Source organism: Leptopilina heterotoma, unplaced genomic scaffold (genome assembly GCF_015476425.1).
Source record: "Leptopilina heterotoma isolate Lh14 unplaced genomic scaffold, ASM1547642v1 Lhet_172, whole genome shotgun sequence".
NCBI lineage: Eukaryota > Metazoa > Arthropoda > Insecta > Hymenoptera > Figitidae > Leptopilina > Leptopilina heterotoma.
The window spans coordinates 351816-376820 of NW_025110888.1; the positions used below are offsets into that span (position 1 = coordinate 351816).

The 25005-nt window shown below is 28.7% G+C and overlaps 1 protein-coding gene across 1 annotated transcript in view; it reads left to right on the forward strand.

Annotated features, from left to right (window-relative positions):
• Positions 1 to 23333: 23333 nt before the first annotated feature.
• The window catches only part of LOC122499692 (elongation of very long chain fatty acids protein AAEL008004), a 35427-nt gene continuing 33755 nt past the window's right edge, over positions 23334 to 25005 (forward strand). Inside the window, exon 1 of the mRNA XM_043608173.1 lies at positions 23334 to 23562. The gene's annotated coding sequence lies outside the window, so the exon portion shown is untranslated. The remainder of the gene's footprint in view (positions 23563 to 25005) is intronic.

The window sequence follows — 25005 nt, forward strand, 5'->3', positions numbered from 1 at the left end:
AGAAGATTTTGGAAACTCTCACAGGGTCTAAATCCTCTTAATCCTCTTCCCTTAAAACTAAATAAATTTTTGGAAACTACTTGAGGGTCCGAAATAATAATAGGTGTTTCTTTTTGGTGTTTTAGAAGAGTTTGAATTTACATTTTCCAAGTCTATTTTTGCGGATTTAATAAACGTTTTTTTAAACTTGGCTTTCCCTAAAACATAAGTATAATTACGATTATTGCTAATATTACTAACGTTATTAACGTCATACAACTACAATTTTTTATTTTGTTTTTCAAAATTTTAAAAGACTTTCTTTTAATACTTTAACAATGTTACTTTAATAATCTTATGAAGAAAATAATATTTACTTTACGTTTAATAATTACCGTATTCTAAATTTTTAATTAAAAATCTTCTTCAATTTAATTGTCATAAATATTTCTAACTCTTCTAAAAATTAATTGTATGTAAAAACATTTTAATAAAAAAGTTTTAATGAGATTTATGAATTACTGAACACACTGAATAGATTATTTGCATAATCTAATTCACATTAATATAGGTTAGGTTCGTATAAAATATATCTTGATTAAAAGTTAATTTTTAAATATTTTAATTTGAAACCAATTTTCATTGAATATTTTTGATATAATAAAGACTTGTAGGTCAAAAATTTTTAATTAACCTTCGGAGAACACATGGGGTCAAATTAACCCCACGCTTTTTTACGAAAAGCTTTTTATCTTTTTTAAATATTTTTAATAAGGATTTTCAAGTATACAGACTTATTCTACAGACTTTAAACTATATTTGAAAAAAATTCTTCAGTTTGATTAGATAAGCAGTTTAAAATGGGGATCCTCACAGCCAAACTTGACCAGTAGAGTGCAGCACTACTATAAGATTTTATGGCGCAAAATTTTAAATGTGATTTGTTGCATAATATTAATTAAACAATATAAATGGTTTTTGTTCATGTAAATGAAGAATAAAATCATTAGATCAGAAATATTGTTTATAATAAAGTACGGAAAACTATTTAAAGATGTTGGGAGATTCAAAATTAAAATGTGTTTACAATATTTTTAATAACAGGCAACATAACCTCAATTTTTTTTATCTATACTTTTACGATACTGTGACTTGCAAAACCGTCTTTTTTCCTGTGACACAAATTCCTCACCCAAGTAATTCAATTTTTAACTTTTCACAATTCCAAAAAAAGTATTTATTTACTTCGCCCATTTGTTTGTAAAACAAATATGACTTTTCGCGAAATCAAAAATTAAGCGCTAGACAAATCTTGCTATAGTGCTGCCATCTGAGATTAGCTTTACATATAATGATCCCCATTGGTTGAGCTTTGAAAAATGGTCCGCAAATTTTTTGCTTCTTAGGTACATTTATTCGGAGCGTGACACATATTATTCTGACTATATTGGAAATAGTATTTTTGCACTAATAAGTTGTAATTTGATTTGTTTTTGAGTGTTAAGGATCTCCTAATTTCAATGTTTTTTAATTGAGTATTTATTAGTTTTAATGATTGTGCAATCTTCAACTGCTTTTTCGTCTTCTTTAATGTAGGTCTCTTATCTGACGACGATACTAGTCTTAAAGGACGTTTAATATTTCTTCCACTACTCGAATTTTTGGAAGGATACTTGTCTTTTTGCTTTTGTAATAATTTATTCATTATTTTGATCTATATATACATACTAAGATAGAAATCTTAGTGCAATAATTAGAAAGTACATATTTTCTTAAAGCAATATAAAAACATGTGAAAACAAAGGGCATAGCAGGATAAGTATGTGTTAGGTGCCCCCACTCGGATTTTCTTGAATTTTTTAGATACAGTAGGTATTAATTAGAGTAGTAATTTCTCGAAGTACTATTGCATAAAAATAATTTTTATAGGAGTTATGGGGGTAAGAAGAAAAATGAAAAAACACACATACTTATCCTGCTATGCCCTTACTTTAATTTACTTAAATTTTAAGTAATCTAATAATATACAGTATCTGGGCGGGAGTATACTTATTAAAAGGTAGAAATATTTGGCCAAATATAAGCAAAAAATCCTTATACCATTTTTGAAAATAATCAAACGTGCTCTAGTTATTTAAAAATTAAAACAATGAAAAGGTATTGTTAGAACAGATTGTAAACTGAAATTACATTCAGTTTTCTTGATGTGAAATAATTAAGATGAATCTGATTGATTGTACATTAAAACATTTTCATAGAATAATAAAATGCTTAACGCTTCTTTTCTTTAGATATTTTATAAAAATGTTTAATAACTTTTTACTTCAGAAAAAAATCTCAAAAAAATTAAATTTAGTTTAGACTTGGATGAAACAAAAAATTAACTGCATAAATTGCACGTTCCTTCTTCTAAGGAAATCGGAAAGTTGTTTTAAGGGGCTTTAAAGTATGTTTATGTTGTCAGGTAAATGAAGCGATTATAATAATGAGGCACATATCCATTCATCTTGAACAACGATCTCTTCTTCACCTCTTACGTTACTCCATTTTGGCCTGATATACATTGTAGATTTAATATCTCTTGTTTGAATTGTTGTCAAATCATCTTGTAATTATGTCCTATCTTCCCGTGTGGAAGTCTGCCCAATTTAGCCCCGTTAAAAAGTGGGGTCCAGCCGGGCCCCACAAGGGCTTCCCATTATGTTTTAAATATTAACATTATAATAAAAAAAATTATTAATTAAATATTTTTTTAAAAAATATGTCAGAGTTTAAAAAATTGTCAAAAAATTTTAATTTTTTTTCAAATTTGTCGATTTCTTAAATCTTTTTGTAATTTATAAAAATTTCCAATTGTATATAATTTACCGCATAATATTATAAGCTTTCGAATGGTATATTTGTTAATTTTCTGACATTTGTATTTACAGAAAAATGGTGATTTTTAACTTTTTTATTATTTGGGTATACGTAAAAAATTTAAAACAAATTCATTTACATTTGCTTTGATATTTTCTATGGTTAGAGTCAGAAAAGTGTACAGTCCACAGATTTTGTCGAAATCTCGTAAATTTTCTTTTAAAACACTCAAAAATAAATTTTTAAGATACTAAAGGAAGCACTATTTGAATTTTTAATTTTTAATATTATTATTTTAATTCAAATAGCAAATAAATTATTACTTTAATAGTTTTTCTTCTCATATATTAAGAAAACAATTTTGTTTCTTTTCGATATTGCTTAAATCTTATGAGTATTAACATATGAAAGATATAAAATGACATTATGTCAATTACATTTTTTTTCATCATTTTAAACAACTTTTAATTTTAGTTAAATTAACAAATGAATAGCTCACTTGTTAATAGTAGAACAAATTTGTTTTTTTTCTAATAGCTTTAGAATTACGTCACTATTAACAGCTGTACACAAATATTGTTAAAAAAATATTATTTATTAATGTTATAAACAGATTAAGTTAACAAATGAACTGTTCATTTGTTTATAGTCGAAATGGCTTTAATAAAAAGTGCAAAATTAAAATAATTAAATTTCCTTTTCTTTTCTCTAGCTTTATATTAGTTTAGTTTTATGCATCTTTCCCGATATGTGTACTGTTAAAAAAATTATTTTTATTTTCCTAAATTCAAAACTATTTCCTAATATCAAGTAACATTTTAATACCGACTTTGTTTTCCAGTGATTTAAGAGAAACTTTCACAATATAATTGTTCATTATTCAATGAATAAAAATTTGATTTTCATTTATACCCTCCTTTTCTCTTAAAGTTAATTTCTATAAAATCTAAGAAAGTTCAGGCTATAACTTATTAACAGACGAAACGGAAACTTGGGGTCTATTAAGGTCCCATGTCCTGACCTTACGTCGAGTGTCGACCATCAAATTAAATATGTTTGCTGTATAATCAAATCCAACTATATAGATTATTCATTAACATTTTTATTCCTATTTACATATTATGTTGGAACTACGAACGTCTTCGGAGAATTTTTTAAGTCACTTTCTTTTTCCACGACATTATTTTTTATTTACATAATGAAGGGATTTATGACCCAAATCTACCAAAAATATAATAGACTTCTAATTTCTTCGTCAGTAACAAAATCGAAGAAGGTGATTCAAACTGTACTGTGTTAGCAGAATAGAAAATAAAAAAGTAAAAAAAATTTGTTTAAAAAATTACCTACTGAAAAATTAAAATATTGATGTAAACAATTAAAAAAATTTGTTTAATTTAAATAGCCGACTTCATATCTAATGCCAAATAATCATTCAAAAAATTAAATAATTTTGATCTAAATTAAATAAATTATATGTATATGAAGGAATAATTTCATTATTTGAAGTAAACACTATCTAACTAAATTAAATAAAAATTATTTAGTTCATATATAAATATTTATTTGTAAATAGACAAGTATTGGTTTACTGGAATTAAATTTTTTAATTGCGTATAATAATTATGAATTTCGCAGTTATATTTAAAATTAAATAATTTTAATTTAAAATGCACTTTTTATTGTGAAATTAGTTATTTTTAGCCAATTCTAATGCAGAGAACAATATTTGTCAATTTTTAGTACTTTAATTAATATATTAAAAATTAATTCAAAATTTCCATCAGTTTTTGGAGTTAAAGTAGAGTTTAATTTGCACTAATTGTATTGCAAGTAAACCTTACGTTACGACTACTAAAATCTAAAATAAGATCTATATTGTAGGTTAATATTAGGGCTTAAATTTTAACTCGGGTCTGTTTTCATAAATATTACATCAATAAAAATTTTAAAAAAGCAATTTTTTAAAAGCCAATTAATATAATAAAACATTTTTTTAATTTGATAAGAAAACTCCTGGTCTGTCATATTCCCGGATTATTCCCAGTTTTTCCCGGTCAGAATAAATTCCCAGATATTTCTTGTTTTTCACAGTTGGTATAGAAACCCTGTTAAATGTATTAATAAATATAAAAACCCGTACGCCATTTGTAGATTTATTTGTGATTAAAATCAAGTAAATTTAAATTTGATTACACGGAGAAAAATGGTGCTGAGATTCTAGTAAAAGTTCCTATGGAATAGTAATAATTCTACTTTTATATTAAAAATTACTATTCATAGTAAAATGTACTTCGCATGAAGTAAAAATTACTATTTCTGGTAGTAAAAATTACTAATAGTAATTATTACAGTAGTCACGTTTAAAAATTGCTTTAAGAATTTTAATTTTTACATCGTCATTGTAAATTTTATTAAATTTTGTATTACTTTTTACATTCGATATGTTGTAAATATTACTTGTAGAAATTCTAATAATTAATACTGCGGAAAATAAAGATTGCTTCTGCAAGAAGCAACTTTTACTATTGCAGAACAAACTTTTTACTCGTAAAAGTAGTAATCCGTACCACTACTGTTACACACCTATGTGTGTGATCACGTCACTACTGTCATGCGCAGCGACCGTAACCTGACGTCAAAGTGATCCAACATTTCTAGGTTACAAGAAGCACGTGTAGCACGGGTCAGTTATTTGGACAATTTTGTTTATATCAGTGGTGCGATCATTAATGTGCGATTATCAAGGAGACTTATTTAACTTATTTAATTTTTAATTCCTATATGCATTTTAATTATTTATTAATTTCCAAAGTATGCAATTCATGTATAATCACTTAATAATTAGTTAATTAATTTTTAATGAATTACTAATTAATTAATAAAAAATATATAAAGAAATAAAATCATTAACATTATAATCTAATAATTTAAATAAGTAATTTTAAATTAATAATACTGTTTATTATTATTATTATCATAAATGTTTATATTTTAATTCAGTAACTTATCTAAATAAATATAATTTATGATTCACTTTATCGAAAAGAGATATATGCGGGTAACACGAAATTTTCTCCATAGCGATTGCGTAGCCGAGAGGCTTAGTATAAATGCGTGCGATTTTAGGTTGCGTTAGATATAAGTTAGGTAGGGTTCGAAACTGTATAGATGTTAAGATTTTCCGATATGTTAAGTTGTTAATTGTAAGTAAGAATGTGAAAAAAAGTAAAACTTATGAATAATGAATAATAATACACATGCAGAGTGTTAATTACTTGAAAAAATATTTTTTGAACGCACTGATTATTTTATTTTAATTTATTAAAATAAAACGAGACAATACAGCTCTCTACACCAGCATTTTTTTTCGTCACGGCGTGGACAGACGCGCAGGCGCGCCGGCATTCGTTTCGCCCGTCGGTGTGAGGCGCGTCATTGTGTGGGTACGGATTACTACTTTTACGAGTAAAAATCTTTACCGAAATAGTAATAATTGCTCTGATTCGTAATAAAAGTTGCTTCGCTCAGAGTATTAATTGCTCGGGACATTTTAAATATTACTCGGCTTTTAATAAAATTTAGATTCCTTGAAGTAAATTATACTTTTTCAAAAAAGTAAAAATCGTTTGAATACGAAGCAAAAGTTACTATTTTTCGAGCAGTTTCAAAATTACTACTTAAAAGTAGTAATTTTTCGTCGAAAATAGTATAATTATTACTATTTATTTTTCTCCGTGTAGAATAGATACACCTGGAAAAATTTGGACAAAGCCAGGGAAACACCGTAAATTTTGAAAATCAAAAACAATAGACACCCTGCTTAACATTTGTTTATTAGTAAATGAAGAAGTTTTTTGGAAAATATTAGATTGATTTAGCAAAAAATGTGGAAAATATTAAGGTTTAAAGACAGCGCGGAGAGCGCGACATCGAGTCGCGATGTGCAAATATCACTAAGTACCAACATTATAGAACGTCAATTGTTGAATTTATTCTTATTACCTCTGTTATCACTCAGTACTTTAAAACTTTTCAAAGACTGAAAATTAAAAACTAAATATTATATTAATATAATTTTTTTATTGTAGGTAACATATTTGCTTTTTCAAATTATTTTCAGAAAGAATAGTTACATAAATTTTAGCATATATTACATACATTTTGTGAAAATGTTTTTTATACAAAATTAAAATAATTTCGAAATTCTTAATGTTTAGATAAAAGAATTACTTTTTTTAACATCAATATTTTAAAATATTGCTGACCATGATAAAACACAAAAATTTGAATTAAAAATTTTTTAAACAAATAAATAAGTTTTTTATACGTAAAGTAAAAACATAATAAGGCTTTTTATACAGCTGAATCCTTCTTAGTTTTTCCATCTTTTGCAGCTGAAATCTTAGAATTAAGGCCAGGTTCCTCCAAACAGTTTTCAAAAAATCGAAATTTTTTTTCCGTAAATTGATAGAAAATACTGTTAGAAATAAGCCCAGTTGCGAATTTAGGTTGGCCGCCAGAGTTTGAAGGTTGGCCCAAGGTTGGCCTAACTTTGGCAAGCGAAGTTTTGGTTGCCAGAGTTTGACCAACTTTGGCAAGTACTAGTGCCCACAGTTGGCCCGACTTTGCAAGCCAACCATTAAATGCAGAGTTTAACCAACCGTCGGGACAACTTTGGCGACAAAGGTTGGCACAACTCATCAAAACGTAGTTTAAGACTTTCAGTTTCGGTTGGCCGAACTCTGGGCCACGGTTGGCCCGACGGTTGGCAAAACTCAAGAAAAGCAGTATAATTGACTTATAGCTTTTTGGTCGGCCGAACTCTGGGCCACGGTTGCCAAAACTCTAGAAACGCAGTTTCATTGACTTAAACTTTCTTGGTCGGCCGAACTCTGGGCCACGGTTGGCCCAACGGTTGGCAAAACTTTGTCAAATGCAGTTTAAATGACTTAAACTTTCTTGGTCGGCCGAACTCTGGGCCACGGTTGGCCCAACGGTTGGCAAAACTATGTCAAATGCAGTTTAAATGACTGAAACTTTCTTGGTTGGCCGAACTCTGGGCCACGGTTGGCCCGACGGTGGGCAAAACTTTGAAACGCAGTTTAATTGACTTACATTATTTTGGTCGGCCGAACTCTGGGCCACGGTTGGCCCAACGGTTGGCAAAACTTTGTCAAATGCAGTTTAAATGACTTAAACTTTCTTGGTCGGCCGAACTCTGGGCCACGGTTGGCCCGACTGTTGCAGCTTTAATATACATTTTGCGTTATGCACTCCCATGTGAGCGTAGCGTAGTGGTCAGTGTATAAGTCTTCGGTGCGTTAGGTTAGGGGTTCGATCCCAGCGAGCGTTAGATATTTTCGAAAATGTATGTATGAGATTGTGTTTAATAATAATAGGTAAAGGTTATATCTGATGTTCCCGCTAATAATAACCTGTTAATTGTTTAAATAATTTACTTTTTTAATAATTTTTTACCTTTGGCTGTTGAAGTTGGGCAAACTTTGAAAATTGTGGTTGGCCCAACTTACGCATCTAAAGTTATGCAAACTTTGGCGTCAGTCTTTGGACTAACCATTGAAATGTATAGTTGGCACAACATATGCATTGTAAGTTGGGCCAACTTCCTTATGAGTTGTCGGGCCAACCATCGTCGCCATTAGACGGTCGCCGTTATCATCTGTATGGTTGGCCCAACCTCTGGCACGAGAAGTTGGACCGACTTTGTAAAAGTTGGCCCAACTATGGGCCGACCAAAAAATCGCACGTGGGACAGAATTAGTCCCGAAGGTCCGCACGACTGAGAAGTGCAAGAGGGGAAAGCGGAGCGCGCCAAGCGATAATCCGGCCGATTTTTCAAGAAAAAAAACTTTAATCGCCTTTTTCTCAAAACCACGTTTTTTGAACTGGGTGACACTCTTATTCAGAAACTATTGCACTTATCAACATGAACGAAACGGCATTTTACTCTTAAAATATTCATTGTTATTTAAAGAAGTTATAAACAATTAAATGTGAAGAAAGTAAAAAAAATAAAAAGTCCGCCATTTTGTTTGTTTGGGAAAATGTTTCATTGTAGTGCCGGCCATAGCCAATGTCATACAAAATAAGAAACCGTTTTGACTTTTGCATTTAAATGATTCGTTGTTGACTTATCGTGTCACACACCATCAAAAGATATGTGCTGCAGCAGTTAATTTTGGAGCCGCCATTGCAATAAAAAAAATTTTTTTTTAATTACTATACTTATATGCCTTTTAAACTATAAAAACTTTGGTTACTAAATATTTTTATATAATATAATAAAATTGGTTTAAAAAACACGTTTTTGGAGAAACCTGGCCTTTTAAGGGGTTACGTACAGTTAGAGCTTCAAAAAAAGCTGTTTTTTAGAAATTTTTTGTGTCCACACATTAAAATAATTAATAACAAATCTTTTTTCACATGAAATATATACAATATTTCAAGAAAATATTCTAAAATTATACTTAGTAGGTAAATATTAAGAAACATTATGTGAATGATACAACATTTGCGTGAGCTCCGTAAATAAAGTGATCACCGGCTCCCAAAACATGGTTTTGAGAAAAATAAGTTCAAAGTTTTGAGTACCGCCACCTGGCCACAGAAACGGCTGAGACGACTTCATTCAAAATTCTATATCTTCATAAGTAATGGTCCGATTTGTCTTAAATTTTTAGAGAATACTTTTGAAATGTTATATTTTTAGAAAATGCAATTTAAAAAAACCAATTTTTGAAAATTCTAACTGTACGTAACCCCTTAACTTTTTGTGCAGCTGGAATCTTCTTAGAATTTGTCCTTTTTTAGCTGAATTATTCTCAAATTCTGTATTTTTTTATCCGAAGTTTCTTTGGAAGTTACATTTTTCGCAGATAACTTCCTTTTAGATTTCACATTGACTTTTAAAAACCAGTCATTAAAAAAACTTTTGCCTTTTGGCTTCAAATAACGGAGTAATGATTTAACATCTTCCATTTTTTTAACAGTTATTCCAACTGGCAAAGTTTTATCGGACTCAATTTTCATTTCTTCAAATGTAGCTAAAATTTCAAGAAAGAAAGAGACTGGATTTCCATCATAAGAGTTGTAAACGTTTACAGATTTGTTAGGAAAATATTTCATTTTCATAGCTTTGCTGATTTGAAGTTCTTTTGGGATTTGAACTTTCTGTTTTAAAAAGGCTTCAAAATCTTTCATGTTTGCTTTAGATTTTTCAACTATTATGAACGGTGGATTTCTCGATTTTTTAATTATGTCTATATACTCTTCTGGCGTTTCAATTGATTCAACTTTTTTTTTTACTACTGTACATGCCGAAATTTCGATCGCACTGGCAGCACAAGTGACCACGTACAAGGTATAAATGAACAATTTAATTTTAAAAAACTTATTGTTCAATGTTTAAAGAATATTACAAAATTTTATAATGGAAATTTAGCGATAAGATTTTAAATGTTAAAAGTTTTGACAAGTGAGAAAAATAGGTGTGTTCTTCGAGCGTTAACCCCTTGACTGTGGATGACGTGTATACACGTCATGAAAAAAACTGGCCCAAACTGTGGATGACGTGTATACGCGTCATGGCCCAAACAATAAAAACATCTTAACGTATATTCGCAAAAATTCTTACTCGGAGGTTTCTGGGGTCGCTGATCACGATTCTGAAGTCAGATTTTGGAAGTACATCATTTTTATTAATCGTCTGCCATATTGGATCGTCTTTGTTGAATTTTGAAAACCTACACGGAGAGAAATCTGTTATGATTAATGCTCGAAACTTTTCATATACTTTTTCCATAGATTCTTTGATGCTAAAATCCTAACAGAGAGCCTATTTATTGCTCGAGTCCGCCTGAATATTAGGCGGAGTCGACTGATATTCAGGCGGACCTCTTATACTTTTCGCTAGTAAGTGCTTATGCTATATTCATAACCTCTACTCTATGCATTATTCGCAACAGATTTCTCTCCGTGTAACATCGAATTATAGCAATCAGCGACCCCGAAAATTCCAGATTAACAATTTTCAGACCAATCTAATACATTTTTAAAAATGAGTTGCTATATTGGATCTGACATTTAAAATTTTTAAAAATTAATAACTGTTTCGTAATCAGCGACCACAGAAACCCTCGAGTAACAAATTTTAAACGAATCCAATGAATTTTTCAAAACCATGACCGACATATTGGATCCGCCATTTAAAATTTTAAAAAACTAACACCGGAATCGTAATCAGCGACCCCAAAAACCCCCGAGTAACAAATTTTAAGCGTATGCAATGAATTTTTCATAATCGTGACCGCCATATTGGATCCGCCATTTTGAATTTTTAAAAACTAACACCGGAACCGTAATCAGTGACCACAAAAACCCTCGAGTAACGAATTTTAAGCGAATCCAATAAATTTTTCAAAACCATGACCGCCGTATTGGATCCGCCATTTTGAATTTTTAAAAACTAACACCGGCATCGTAATCAGCGACCCTAAAAAACCCCTTAGTGTCATGAAAATTTATTCACAAGAAGGTCTTACACATTTCGGGACCATTTTGTTATATTTTAGCTACACACTGAAGGGGTTAAGATTGAGAGGCTGAATTCTATAAAGAGATATTCACGATAATAAATAATAGTAAATAATACTAAACATTATAATGTCCATGCATAACCTAAAAAATCTAAACTTTACAATCATTTTAAAATTATTGTTTACTTTATTTAAATTGTTTGAAATCTTTTACTAATTTTGTAGTTTTATTAAATTTATATTATCTGTAAAATGTTAATTATTTCATTATTTATTAATTTTTATCTAAATAATCATTTCTTTTTGAAAATAGACAACTGCGATTAAATGCAGACAAAATTTAAATCAGACAAGATAAATTCATTGACAAGCATTTTGCAGAAACACCTTTATAGCTTAGAGTGCAGAATTTCGATATTTTTCTATATATGTATTTTTTGTCTATCGACAGATGTGTAAATGTACATTAAGTTCACATAAGAGTGAGTGTATTCTAACCTGACTTCAATCTGTTTTACCTTCTTTCCAAGACATTATTACCATTTACTCTCAGTAATATTACCATCCCTTTTTCTGTGAACATGAATATATGCTCCATGAATAAAAATCACTCTTCCATTTTGTCAACTTCATGCGAACAGGTGTGAGCACTTTGTTTTAAAGAACAAACCGAACAAAAGAATGATAAGGTATTTATTTTTAATGTTAAATTTTTATATTGATATTTTTATATTGATATTTTTATAATTAGACAAGTCAACATGAAAATTGCGCCTGACATTTAAGATATTTTTTATGATATATTTATTGACAGATATGAGGAAAAAAATTATTTTTTATCAAAAAGTTTGTTTTTGTAGATAGGAGAACGTTTTTACCATATTTTTGAAAACTTATGATTTTCTGAATGAAATGATTAATCAAAAAGCTGTAAAACACGTAATAAAACGTACTTTACAGATTTTTTATTGACCGTTTCATGAGTATTGCATAAGTATAGATGTGCAAAATAAATATATATTTTTTAAATTTTATTAAAAAATGGTGGCTGTGCAGAATTTCATTGGAAAGCGTCTCGTTTCAGGATTCCATGGTCAGACAACTAACGTCCTTAATTTTTATCTGGAAAAAACGAAAATGTTGTCATTTTTTATACATTAACAGCTATCGACACACGTAGAATTTTTTTTATATTACTTACTTTTATTTTTATCAACAATTTTGTGAATTTTTTTTTGAAAATTGTCACTTCAATTACGCAAAATTTTGCAAAAAATCAAAATATAGAAAAAATCCTACGTGTATCGATAGCTGTTGTCACGTGATCGTAAGCTTTATTGAAACCACTAAAAAATATGTATTATCAGAAAATAAAAGAGAAAAAATGTTTGTCCTCTATTTGAACTCTTCAAAAAATGTATCGCCCACGTATAATGAGAAACAGAATGTCGCACACGTGTAATGGAGCTCTCACAGCTCTGCCTGCCTGCGCAGGCAGTAATTGGAGTAAGAGAGAAAATCAATTAGAGTGAAAGAGATAGTAAATTCAAATTTGTATGCTGCCTACTAGCTGTGAGAGCGCCTTAATGAGAAATCAAAGAGACGCGGGAAAAATTAACACCTGCGGTATACCTATACCTTATGGACTTCTCTCCAGGGTTCGGAACGTAAACTACTCGATGTAGTCTACATAGTTGTCTACACGTATATTACCTGGTAATTTACGTGTCTAGTTCTCTACGTAGTTTACGTCCCTTAACAACATAACCTCTAATGTCACTTTGTTCATGTTGACCATGCTCACAAGCGTAGAGAAAACACGAAAATATTTATTATTTGGCTTTCAGTTTCAGTTCAATTAAATTTAAAAGAAAACTTAAAATATCAAAAAGTAGTAGTGGTGCTGGTGACAGGCCCAAATACGAAGTTTGTGATAAATTAAATTTTACTTTATCAAGAAATGAAAATGGCAAACATATTATATTTATCAGAAATTTCCGTATTTATATTAAAGCAAAAATTTTAATTTCGTATAAAAAACAATATTTATTTATCTAAAAAACTTAAAGTTTTATTAATACATATCTGTGGCCAACAAGTCGCATGTAACTTGTATTTTTTAAAATTTTTTTACAAATTAAGCACTTTGCTACCGTCTAATCTTCAACAGTTTTAATTTTTTCAAATTTCATTTCGAGCCACGAAATTTCTGTATATGTTTATTTAAAATTGCTATTTTCATTTTTAGAAGACATTGGTTAAATAATACAGCAATAAAAATAAGTCAAATAATAAATGTCAACAAATTCTGCGTTTGTTGATTTTAGACAGTATCTTTGCATTTCGTTGTAACAGTTGAAGTTGTCTACATACATTACGTATTCTACGTAAATTACGTAGAATATGTAATTTACGTAGACAACTCAAAGTTACGCGTAACTTCCGAACCCTGCTTCTCTCCCAATATGAGGATTTGTCTCCAAAATTAGGAAGATGTGTTCCTACACTGCAAAAATAAGTGTCTTATTTGATATCTTAAAATAAGATGTAAGATGGAAAAATGGTATCTTACATCTTAAAATAAGATGTTTTCTAAAGTATCTTACTGATTTTTAAGATGTTTTATACGTCTGAGATATTTCTTCTATCTTAAAAAAGTAAGATACTTCTGTAAGTTTTTTAAAGTATCTTAAATTAAGATGTTTCTGTCTCAATAAGATGTTTAGCGATAAGATACTTGTGAATTGTAAGATGCGAAAAAATTTTAAGTTACTAAAAACTAAGATACATAAAATGTCTTACATATAAGCCCATAGTTAACCTCAAAACTTTTTTCCCGAAAAATATGCTGAAAATATGTACGAAGATGCTTTTAGTATCTTAAATTAAGATATTTTAAATGACTAAAAAGTGACTACAATAACATCTTAGAAATGACTAGCAAAACATCTTAAATAAGATACTTCTTTTTGCAGTGTATAAAAGGGATACGATTTTGAAGAACTCAGTCAGTCTACTCAGTCTTCAGCAATTAACAATGTACCTCGGTCATCCACAGTATTGTTTAAATTTACCCTTGATTTTTCTACAACGTTATTCTTCGTACCAAGTTCATCTTTAAGCGAAAGTCTAAAAATTACCTGTCCGTTCGAGTATATCATAAGGGATTCGAAAAGCAGCTTCGAATACTCATACCTCTTAACCATTCGGGTTTCCCGTGGAGCAACAACAGGACAATAAATTATTCGACACCTGCTGAAATCTCCTTTGGTCGGGAAACTCTCCAGATACTTCAAAGAAAACCTTACTGGTAAATAACCCTTTGTTTTCTTACTTTTCTCGAATTCTATTTACTATTTTAAAACCGCTAATATTTTCTGCTTTCAGTGGAATTTTTACTAGTTCTCTGAACCTGCAAATTTCAACAGAGATTGTACATTTTTGAAGTTAAAATAAAGGCCAAAATTATCTCTAGATCTCAAGCATATGTTTTCTTTAGCCTGTTGTCTTAGTTCAAGGCTCTGCCCCTTGTAAATGAATCAGGCAAAAATATAAAATAATACCAGTACTGGTCTCCTTCTGAGACGTAACACTGTTAATTTTTCCTTTATTTTAGTAAATAATAAATAGAAATTTCTAAGTTCTGAGTTCTACATAAAAACTTGTAATAATTTTTAAAAAAATTGAAATAAATTTTTTTGAAAAAATTAGTTTTTAGTAGTAGAGAAGAATCCGTACCCGTTCTATTGAAGGGCGACGGACTCCTTAAATTTGTTAATGACGCGTCTCGCGTCAGAGAATTATATTTTCCGATAAGCTCAATTGGGGCAAGTGATTGCTCACGGTTTTTGTTTTTAGTCAATCTAGAATTAATGTTTGACCGGTGTGGGCGAATTCTATCACGGCCGGATGGAGACCCCACGCGGACCTTAAGACGATTGTCACCACGTGTGGAAATTTATTCCCTAAAATCTGACTTGTTCTTAAAGTTAGATATTTATTCTAAAAATTAATAACCAGCGGTGAGTTTTTATATATACATTTATTTGTAGTAGTAAGAAAGCTTTTTACAATATATGTTTTGTTATTTTTGTAAATTTAATTTGTTTAGTTATTTGTTATTTAAATCTGTTACAGTTGGTGCTCAGGTATAGTGGCTTGATATTTTGCGATTTTAAAATTCTGAACGTTTTGTAATTTGTAAATTCTAACTCGAATCTTCTTTTTATGAAAAAAGTCTCCACGTCCCAAAGCTGATGATAAGACCGATGACAATAACGAAGCCTTAAATTGTTACAAGGATAAATACTAGAAATGAGAGAAGAATTAAAGAAGAGAGTCAACACTCAAAGTGTTGAGTCCAATTAAGAGAACGACATACTACAAAATGAAATTCGTCGTATTAAGGAAGAATTCAACAAAAAATAAGTGATGTGGTCGGTGCTGTTGGCGAAGGTGTGATTACGATAGATACGGGTGCGCACACAGAAATTTTTGTAAATATGGATGTTCGTAAGCAAATGATTCATATGGAAAGAGACCAGGCAAGGCATTGTGATTTATCGAAAAATAACGATGTGACAAACTTAGGTAATAATAATAGATTTGATTAGAGAAATATTCGCGATAATTATTTTGAAAATAATCGCGGAAAGGAATCCAATAATTTTTGTAATCAAGGGGACAGACAAGACAATCTCATGAGGGGACTAATGCGTTATTTTAAATCATTTCAAGTTTTAATTCCTTTACCCAAGTATGACGGTGTTAAAAAGAATCCAATTGAATTTATTAAAGACCAATAAAAATATTTTATTCGTAAAGGCGTTTCTGAAAATTTTTAATTAATTTTAATTGAGGATCCTTTTATAGGAAAGGCTAAAATGTTTCATGATGCTCGCGCATTTCCTTCAATTACTTTTCAACAATTTATTGAAAATTTTTTAGAAGAATCTTATTCTATTGAGGCGTGGATGAACGCAAAATCAGAATGGGATAAACGACGTTTTCAAAATAGTGGTGGAGCACTTCATAGTTAACTGTGTGATTTACCCGTGGAATCCCCCTCAAACAGAAAACAGAAACTATGTATAATTTAACACAGCTTCTGTAATTCTACCTCAAAAAAATTATTTTAGAGTCAATAAATATTATTCCACTATATTCAAATTTCATTACTAAAATAAACAAAAAATATTCCTAAACTTCTTTTGCTCGATTCTCATTGTTTTATTTTCTAATGTGTTCCAATATTTTTGGGCTTCATTTAAAAAACTTATTTCAACTCCTAAGCTATAAAAGATGCTAATTTTTTAATTCTGTTACTCGATTTTCATTCTTCTACCTCCTTATTGGTCCCAATATTTTCAGGCTTTTTTAAAATACTAGCCTCAATTTTTGGACGCCTTTCAAACAACTAATTTTAACTCCTAACCTCAAAAAGAAACTAATATTCATTGTCTACATTAAATTTTCATAGTCCTACTTCCTAATACACTACCGTCCACGAGTATCAGGACGATTACACTCGACTATATGAAAAATCATGCCATCACTTTTTCAATCATATCTCGAAAATAAAAGGAGATACACAAAAACTTAAATACGGTTAGAATACTTATTAAATTTTGCGTAAAATAAATCGCCTTTGAAGTTATTTTGTTAACTATTTTTTAAGTTGTAAAGTGAGAAAAAAAGAAAAAAAATTATCAAATTTTTTCTTTTTGGTCTCTTGACTTCAAATTTTTCAAAAATCTAGAAAAATTTAGATAACATTTTTTTTAAAACACAGAAATTTTCGTTAGAATTTCAGTTTTAAAATAAGCCTTTGAAAATTAAAAAATTTTAATCCGTCAACGATTTAACATTAAAAATATGAAGTCGTGTTGCGACTGATCGGTGCATTGAAATTCAACTATGACGACTCGATTCTGGCTTCGCGCGGCTGCGAATGAGAGATAAAGAAGGGACGGATTTATGCGGGGAACGATGAACATTCGAGTTTCTTTATATTTTTCGTGAAACGTCATTATTTATTAATCCCCCGCATAAACCGTCCCTGCTATCTCTCCCATTTGCAGCCGCGCGAAGCCACAATCGAGTCGTCACACTTGAATTCCAATGCACCGATCGGTCGCAACACGGCTTCACATTTTTAATGATAAATCGATGATGGAATAACATTTTTTAATTTTCGAAGTCTTATTTTAAAGCTGAAATTACCGCTTGTGGTACTTAGCCGAGACTTAATATGTTATTCGCATCATATTTCTATCCATGAATAAATATTAAAAAATACTTATTTAAAAAAATTTAAACTACTATCGTCTTCAATACCCATACCAAGTAATGGAAGTAAGAAATGGAAGGAAATCAATGCAAGTCACAATATTTATAGTTATTTGTTAGTCTTCGCGAGAACTTGGTAGGCAGCAGTGCTCAATGAGAAATTATTTCATAGTCTTCAGAGTAAAAACCCCGCCCCAGTAGCACTTATTATTACTGTAATTCTACATGTAATGTTAGTAATATTACATGTAATGTTAGTAATTTTACAATGTAACATAGTATTCTGCCCCGAGGTAATATTACAAGTAAGGTTACATTGACATTACATGGTAATATTACTGTGATGTTAAAGTAGTATTCCAGTAATGCCACTGTACTATTACAGTATTGCCTAAGTGATGTTAAAAAAGAAAGATCTAAAAATTGAATCAATAAAACTATGAAAATTTGTTGGATTTGGACCTCTGTAGCTGAGTGCAAGAGCAATCATCCGGCAGTTGATAGGTCCTGGATTTCGAACCTCAGCAGAGAGAGTTAGTTCCTCATTTTTTCATAGTTTAAAATTTATTTTTCAATTATTATTGATTGACGGTGACGTCTATGTTTGGATACCGGTACTCCTTGAATTTGAAACTGGGTCGATATAGTAGGTTTTAGCTTCACAGTTAGTGAAGTGACTTGCTAATGAATTGGCAATTGTTTTTTTGAAAAATTCTGGGAAAATTAAAAATATATTAATATTATTGTAATGTTACATTGCTAATATATTCTTAGTATTACGTGTAACAATACAGTGACATTATAGTAATGTTACGTGCTATTTGATCCTCGGAGATTATAGTAAAATTAAAAAGTAATAACTTTAAATTAAATTGATGTTTTTTAAAGAAATGCTTATAATAATCTTAAAATTTTTTATTGATTGTCAATAAAAGTATTCATTTGACTAAATCAATCATTACACAACTCGGCTCTACTCTAATAATAATTTCTCATTGAATTTACATATGATTATCCCAAGAGTCTTTAAATAAATAGTTATTGCATATTCAAATTGAAAACAGTACTATGAATTGTAAACAAATATGGTTTACCATGTTTTTATAAATAACAATTTTAATCTAAATGATTAACTTTTCTGATTTTAATTACTTTTTTTTATTATAAATACAAATATGATGAATGAACTATTAAAATCATTGATTTATTTTATTTATTATACTTAAACATAAGCAAAAAACAAATAATGGCATTCTATTTCAAACAAAAGATGATCTCAAGAAGAGTACCTATACTTTTTGAGCGAATTTTATACTACAGAAAATATTTTTATTTAAAAAAATTTCTCTCAATTTTAGAGAGAAATTCCTGTTTATAATGTAATAAGTTTAAAATTATAAGAGTTTTATTGAATTTTGTTAGTGGTACATATAATATATGTACCGGAGGCGCAAAAGAATTAAAAAATACAAAAACCAATTTTTTCAAAAATTAAAAAATTGCTGAAAATTTATTTTTTAGATATTTTTGAACCATAATACACCTACAAAATTTTATCAAAATCCGTCAAAACGTGAAAGAGAAAATTTGTCTACAAGAATTGACAAGAAACTATAACCTAATGAAGATTGTGTTCATAAAAAACTGGATACTGTTGGAGTTAAAGGAAAGGCTAGATTAAGAAGCATTGAGTCATTATGGAGATATGTCTCTTACAGAATCTATGATGACCCTAGAGAATGTAGAAGATTTACCATAAATAATTGATGAAAATTTCCAAAATTTTTTTCAGTGTAGATCAAAAGGCCAAATGGATATAATATGTATATAAATATACACTCAGAAAAAAATTTGTTCGAAACAACCAAATTTTGGTTGAATCAACTAAATAAATGCATTGCTATACAGTCAACCAAACGTTTGTTTGATTCAACCAAAAAATTTCTTCCAATACGTTTATTTGTATTAACCAAATGCTTATTACACTTAACCAAAAAATTTTATTTAATATAACTAAAAAATTTGTTTATTTCAAGAGAAAAGATTTGTTTGATTCAAATAAATAGTTTTAGTAAACGTATTTGGTTCATTTAAATAAATATTTTTGTTTCAAAATTTTGTTATTTATTTTCCTCTAATAATATTTGAATTTCCTAATTTAATATTTTCTAGTACATATTATTGGTTAATTTATAATTTATTATATAATTATTGATATTTTAAAATTATACATATAATAAATTATAAATTAACCAATAATATGTATACTAGAAAATATTAAATTAGGAAACTCAAAGATTATTAGAGGAAAATAAATAACAATTAAGTAAAATATTATATACGTATTTCTTCATATAAACAAAATTACTTAATTATAAAAAAACATTTGAAATATTACATTAAACATATTATAATTATGATTTTTATACGTGCACTCAGAAAAAAGTTTATTCGAAACAACAAACTGAAAACTTCACAAAACCTTTTTGTAAATATTCTTCTCACTGGTACAAATTAAATATGCAGTAAGTCAATGAACACAATGTATTTAATATTTATTTAACCGACACTTATAATTTTTTTTCTTTGATTTACCGATTTAACAAATAAATTTGACGCGAACGCGGACTGTAGACAAGTGAGATCGCCATTTTTAAATTCCCAGTAAGAAACGAAAAATTAAAAAGTATTAAAAAGATTCTATTCTTTTGAATGTTATTTCTGTCCAATACTTTTCTATCCAGTGAGAGCAATATAAATAGTAACGATATCAATCCTCTTGAATACCCAGTAAGAAAGCAAAGATTAAGAAGCATTAAAAAAATTCTATCCTTTTGAATGACATTTCTGCCCTATGCTTCTGAATTCCGCGACAGTAGTATAATAATATAATACTAATATTGTTGACATATAGAATGTTCAATTACTTTCAAATAACTGCACTCATGAATTTATTTGCTATTTTAAAAAGGAATAATTATTAAATTATCAGTTAAGAGGGTTAAAAGTGTTTAAAGGTCTCTGAAATTTTTAGGTTAAGATTTATTGTCTAACAGAATAACGGTCCTGACTCGTTTAAATGACGTTAAATTGGTAAACAATCAATTTTTCAGCAAGTTTTTCTTTGAACACAAACACTTTTTACAAAATCTGCCACCGTATGTATCTTATAAATTACAAAAATCCAGAAGATTGCTTGAATGCATGCAGAAGCGCGGTTCCAATGAAAAATTGAAAAGTGATATAATGACAGGCTGTAATAATTTCGGATGGGATTGGAAAGCATTCAGAAAAAAATTTTGTCTTTGTTAAAAATTACAAAAAGAATTGAATAGCATTCATTTTTAGACGAAACGTGGTCCTATCATGGTATAGAAAAGTATTGGACAGAAATGGCATTCAAAAGTATTGGATAATTTCTACTACACCATACAGAGTTTGAATTATTTCAATCCTTTTCTATTTTTCGTTTCTTACTGGGTTCACACATGTACTTTTTGAGACAAGCAAATATTTTTGTTCGACTCAAATAAAATGATTTGGTTGAATCAAACAAAGTTGTGTGTTGTGTCGAACAAACTGTATTTAACTAAACAATATTCTGTATTCAAAACACAAATTTGGTTAAATGAAACAAACAACTTCAAATAAAAAATTTCTTTCCAATAACCAAACAAATTTTACGTATTTATTAAAATAAACCAAATTTTTATTTAAATCAACAAAATTGTTTTATCGTGACAAATAAAATAGGTTAATTAGACAGTTTGGTTAAGTGAAATAAACTTTTTCTCTGAGTGTAATATAGATCTTAGTATTATTCTATTTGCTTAATTCACTGTAAAAAAAGAGCGTCTTGGTTTAAGACGTTTACGTGGTCACATTGAAGACGTTTATAAGCGTCTTATTTGCCTTCTAAAATGCATGTATTTGGAGGTTATGTTTTTCATTTAAGACGCTCAAATAAGACGCTTATTTACATAAGACGTTTATAAACGTCTAAACGTCTTACTTTTAGACGCCATTTTTTGCAGTGTTATTATTCATAAATCCTGTCTTTGTGCAGTTATATTATAACAGTAATACTAATATTAATTTGTAATACAAAATTAGAAGATAAGAATTGAAACATATTTATTTACTTTATGAATAAACGTTTTAGATATGGTATCTAAAATTACTTACATATACACTTTCTAAAATATCTTTAACTAATTTGAAGATAATCGTTTCTTTTTTTAACAAAATAATCAGGATTAATGTGGAACGGGAATGTAAAATTTATGAATTTTTAGCTTATTATACATCAGAAATAACATCAAATACTACCTCGTTTCCTATACCAATTTCCTATGTCGTATACGACGTAAGACAAGACTGCCCTACAACGGAAAAAGACACATAAGCGACATTTTGGTGAAAAATAAGTTTTTAGTATCAATGGATTCGTAATCAAAAACTGCATCTAACTATCGTAATTAAAATAAAAAATTTAAATTATTTATAGTAAAAAATTAAGTTTGAAAATATTGGAATTTGCGAAAAATGAGCAATTGCAATGGAAAAAGACACATGAGGTACTTTGCGTTGTCCAGAATCTGCAGAAGGCATGAATTACGTCACAAAATACAGTGTGAAAATACACACAAAGTCGTTTGCGTTCTTTTTCCATTGTAAATACTGCCGAGCTGGGCTTCGTTTGCGAAACCACATCTGCAAGGGCGCATATGTATTTTTTTAGTTTGTAAACTCAGTGAGTAGAGCAAAGATGTCCAGCGGAAACTATACGCAAGCGACATCGGTTTACCTCGGAACTGCTTTGCGTATGTTTCTTCGCTGGACATCTTTGCTCCGCTCGATGACTTTACAACGAAAAACTCTGCAAGCGACTTTGTGTTCTTTTTACGTTGTATTTGCGATGAAAAAACTTCACAAGTGCATTTATTAACAGAGATTGTTTAAATAATTAATTTTTTTTACTCAATTAGAAAAAGCACATGCTATTTACCTTAGTAAGGATATTTTTATTCATGAAAAATGAGCTCTCAATGAAGTTTTTAACGCAAACACGGTTTTTCTCAAATATCTCCGTTGGACCTATTTGTCGCTTATGTGTCTTTTTCCGTTGTAGGGCAGAAGACGTGACTTCGGTTAACAGTGTAGTAAAAATTAATTTTACTTAATTTAATTTTTTTTGTCTTCAAATTTTATGATCTTTTTTATTATCTTAGTATTTTCGACAACAAATTTCAATTTTGAAAAATCAAATTTTTAGTTAAGAAATTTATTTTGTTAACTAATTACAGAAAGTAAAGAAAAAAATTGCATTGAATGAAATATTGCAAAATGAAGAACCCTATCATGTCCGTGCCTTTCCTTCACTGATTTGAGATGAAGGTCGAAAAAAATGAACAGCAAGTGAATTTTACTTTCTATTGAAGCAATATTTCAATGAAAGGAACAAATTTTGACGTTTTATGTTTTTCATTTCAACAGGAGGAGAGGAGGAAGAATGGAATAATTTTACTAGTGGTAGGGATGCACGATTCTTTATTATTGTCGACGTAAATACTGTGGCTCAGGAAAAGTGGTTGCTCGCGTGGGGCATTTGCAAGGTTCTTTGATTGTAAACCGGTAAGAAAGAAAAATTTCATGATCCCTTGCAAGTGAGGCAAATTCGAATCAGTCTGAATCAGTCGGTGGTCCAACGCTCAAGAAAACGGTTATATCGTTTTACTTACCGCGATTCTGAGGGCTGGAGGGTGGGTTTACATTCTTACTGTGATTTCTTGATTTGACGTACTTAAAAACTCTTATTTGCCTCCCATTGGACTATTGTGCCTAAAACAACTCTTTCATCTAGTTATTTTGTTTTTAGGTAAATTAAAAATTACTTTTAAAATATTTTAATGTACACCCATACACTAAAATAATAATCAGTATATTATTTTGTATTACCCTATTTAATTCAATATGTTTTCAAAATAGTACAAATAATTTATGAATGTAGTTAACAAAATAAAATTTTAGTTGAAATTTAACTAAATGTTTTAAAAAATTCATTATTAAAATATATTATTAATTAAAGTATAAAATTTATAAAATAAATTAAATACGTTGAATGAAAACATACTACTATTTATTTATTTAAATAGAAACTATTTTATAAATATTTTTTTAAATTGGAAAAATTTATTTAAAAAAACAATTTAAAGAACATTTCCACTTAAAGAAGTGTTTTTTATAAACTGTTGATGAAACTATTATTTTTAACCATTGCGTTAAAATAAGTAACCCATTAATTTAAGTATAACAATAAAGAATAGATTAATATTATAAAATAAACAGAACAAAAAATTACAAATAAACCTTAACGAAATTAATATACATGTATACTAAAGAAATTTTAACGAAAATAATGAATACTAATATGACAAGGAAGATAACTTAATAACAAGATAATTAACAAGTATGTAAATAATTATAGCAATTCATTATTAAGCATTGTAGAAAATACACAATAAAAACAAATTTTCTACAATAATGTTAATTTTTGATCTCTGATGATTTCAAAGTAGTTGACAGTGAATATAAATTAAATAGAAAAAACCGGGAATTTCGCATAATGACTTACTAGAATAACCGTAGACGGTAGTCTGTGAAGGTAAACTAATAATTTAATTATTTGATCTGTATCTAAATGACGCAGTAGTAAATGCCCTCTTAATAAGAGTTGAAATGTTTAATAGAAAAAAGTGTGTATGTCAGCAAGTTGCTACTAAGAGTATATTATGAAAACCAGTTTATTCTTCTTTTAAAAAACCTCAGAATTTCAATACAATCTAAATTTGGTAAAAGATTCATAACAAAAAATTGCTTAGAGAAATCTATAATTAATAATGTGTATAATAATACATAAGTATATAATATAATAACTATTATAAATCGTTGTATTTTTTATCCTAACCTTGTAATATTTTGGTTTATACATTTTTTATTTAAAGTTTAACATTAGAAATGATTAGAAATTATGAGTTATCTATTAAACGATTTTCATATTTGTTAATAATTAATTATGTTTTTTTCATAAAATTTTAAAATTTTTAATTTAAAATAATTGTATTTTGTATTCTATATAAAACCAACAATAAGAACTTACTGGATCCTGTTAAATTTTAAAATAATTTATTATCAACATGTTATTTTCAAAATTATTTAGCAAAGAATATGAGTTTTTTCATACAAAATTCTTTGATTTGAAAAATTACACCTTTGTTTATAATCCAAAAATAATGGTGATGGTTGCATAAAGACACATATT